This window comes from Corylus avellana, chromosome ca11 (assembly GCF_901000735.1).
Source record: "Corylus avellana chromosome ca11, CavTom2PMs-1.0".
In the NCBI taxonomy this organism is placed as follows: domain Eukaryota; kingdom Viridiplantae; phylum Streptophyta; class Magnoliopsida; order Fagales; family Betulaceae; genus Corylus; species Corylus avellana.
The window spans coordinates 12,297,562-12,300,828 of record NC_081551.1 but is presented as its reverse complement, the minus strand read 5'-3'; positions in this window follow the sequence as shown (position 1 = coordinate 12,300,828).

Genomic DNA, 3,267 nt, shown 5'->3' with positions numbered 1-3,267 from the left:
TCTGTGACCTCCCTTAGATCACCCTTTGCACTCACATCACTATCCAACACCTCCACGGCCGCATCTACACCACCGCCCACCACTACACACCTTCATTCACCTCCCCAGCACCTCCACCACACCACCGCACCCCATTTTCCCTTTTTCCCCCATTTTTTTTCTCGTCTCATGTCATCCTAGAGACCACATTTGCGGTTGAAGCTGAATGTAAAGGAATTCGAGTGTCGTGGCCTAACAACATTATTCTAGCCAGTCAGCCCCACCGCCTACGAGAGCTTGGTCAGGGAATTCTACCAAAATCTCACCTATGACTGTACTCGGCCGGACGTCTTCACTTCATTCATGGCTGGCGTCAACTTAGAGCTAACCATCACCAACATCGCTGCTACCCTTCAATGCTCCCATGAGTGTCCATCGACTATTGTGACTCGGGATTGCACTCTCAGTACACAGATTTTCCCTCTGAGCTCACTACTCAGCAAATTGTGGATGATATTTGCAAGGTCTGTTACAACAATGAGCTATGTAATTGCACCCTTGATACACGGATTTTCCCTCCAAGCTCACTACTCAGCAAATTATGGATTGATGTGGTATTTTTGTGACCAAAAATATCAATTATGAAATTACCACTCGCAATAAGACGAATCTCGTAGGATAGGGCTATATTAAGGGTGTCGAACCTCATGGACTGCAGGAATTAAATTATCAAAATTAAGAGATCAAAGTTAACTTAATTAAAAGAGAGTGAATTGTTTGTGTGAATTTAAAGTGCATAAAATAAACTGAGTAAGGGAGTAAATATATGAAAGAGAGTAGGGTATTGACTTCACCACAATCCGCACATCAATGGTCAACTGTATTCAATTCTAGCTATTTATTCTATGCATATTATAATTCAAACAAGAAACACATGATTGAAAAGGAATTTCATACTATCAATGGAATAGCATAACCCATCTTCAGTTGGCACGGATCGTCTACCTGAATTACACTAAACTAGAGTGTATTACGATCCGTCTTTCCTAGGTATGGTCTATCTAACCCTATTAATTGCATGTCGATTAAGAACCATTGTATAACAATCATTCTTATGATCACAGAAAATAAAAATGATTTGAGTTCAATAATAGTAAAATAATTTCTAAGACAAGATAAGAATTTTACTAATATTGAATTGGAATTTAAAAACAATTGCATTTAATATGACGAACATAAATCAATTGTAGCAATCATCAGAGTTATACAATCAATATGCATAAATAAAAGAACTAGAAATTAAATACAATTAAACCATTGTGCTTGGAAAAGGTTACATCAATACCCCACAATTGGGTTTAGCTGCTCATGATCTTCTAGACTTCACAGACAATTTTACTGAATTTTGCTCTAGAAAGCGGTGTGTCTGTTTACAATGATTAGAGCCCTATTTATAGGGATTTGGAAAACCCTAAAACCCTAGAAGTCCTTAGAAAATCGGAAATCAGTCTCCCAGTCCAATTGGGAGACTGAAAACCAAGCCCAAGCTGGAAAAGGAGTCTTGCCGTGCACTGTACGCCCGTGTGCGCTCGATCCAAGATTTGGTGTGCTCGAGCGCAGTGCCTAACTGGTGTGCATGCGAGCGCAAGTATGCGCTCGATCCTTGGTCGCAGACGCTTGAGCGCAGGTGCGCTCGATCCCATAAGTGTTGCGCTCGATCCTGGGTCCAGAATGCTCAGCTTTTTGATCTTTTAAGCCCATTTTCCAATGGTTTGTCAAATGAGACCTGAAACACAAAAACAAAACAAAATCAAACAAATAACAATGCTAAGGAATTAACATATGTAAATTAAGGGGCTTGAATGTGCAACATTAGGCGCTTATCATGGATGATATTTCCAAGGTCCATTACAACAATGAGCTACGTAATTGCACCAACAAGGCCCAGATGCCCACACAACTCTGGCTAGTGGAATTCATTTTGCAGCATAATGCGTGTCCATTGAGACACAAAACTTAAAGATGAGGTCCATTTCTAGCCACCCTCTATGCCTTTTGTAGAGGCTTTTGGTACTTAATTGCTAGGCTCATCTAGCACCAACTGCACAAGTTTTGGGACGTAGCAATTGCGCAATGCACTGTGGGTTCCGCCAAATGGGGACTCCCCTTCCTAGTTCTCATCACCCATCTACTTCAGATCAGGGGCATTGAGGGCACGCCCGGGGATGAGCCTATCACTACCCACCCTCAGTTCGGCTTGAACCAATGGAACCAAAGCTATTCTCACGTGCCGAGAAGACGTTGGGTATGAACAATAAATGTAGAGGTAGTCGAGGGTGATGGCAAGCCTATGGACATAGATGAGCCTACAGTTGAGGAAGAGGAGGACAACGATGATGAAGAGACCGTTACCATGGGTCGTTTAGAGTATTAGTTCCTCTATGAGGAGTTGTTGAACCTCCGATTTGAGCTAGCTGATCAGAGAAGGGAGGCCTTGGAGGACAAGCTCCTAGAGAATGAATGATTTGAAGCACAACAAGTATTGATGCAATCCATCCTATCACGGCTACTACCTGCTTCAAGGGCATCTTCTTCTGCGTTGCAGTGACTAGTCAGGTACTCCTATCCCCTGCATTGTTTTATTTTCTCTATCCACACACTGAGGACATTGTGCCATTCAAGTTTGGGGGTCTAGGTACATATGTTGTTCTTAAGCATGCAGTTGATGTTTTATTTTGATTTGCAATTCATTGGTGAACTTAACTTGATGAACACATGATCACTTGACTATGGAATTAGAGTTGTGTTACTTTCTTCGACAGCATGAGATATTACCTGTTTCAATTTAATTCGCACAAGCACACTAGCACATAGTTTGTGGGGTATGAAATCTGAAATCAATTATGTGTGTTGTCAATATCTTGGATGCAGTTGGGTAACTTATTGGAGGAATAACCTTGGAATAAGTATTAAAAAAATAATAAATAAATAATTATTGATCACCTTGAGTTTTTCACTGAGTAATCGGACCTCTTGCCTTATTAAGCAGTGAGTGTTCGCGTCAAAAGGTTGGAAGTTTGGTTTGATTGATAACATGGCTAACTTAGCTTCATAGTCTTTTTGACTCGAGTTAGTAGGTCTTTAGGGGTGTCTTTATACCTAATACCCTAAAATCATTTGATTTGAGAGTCATTGGCTTAACGCTCGATACATGGGTCAATTAGAAAGATTAAGGGAGCTAAGCACTGCATAGCCTGCACACACACACACACACACACAAAAAAAGTC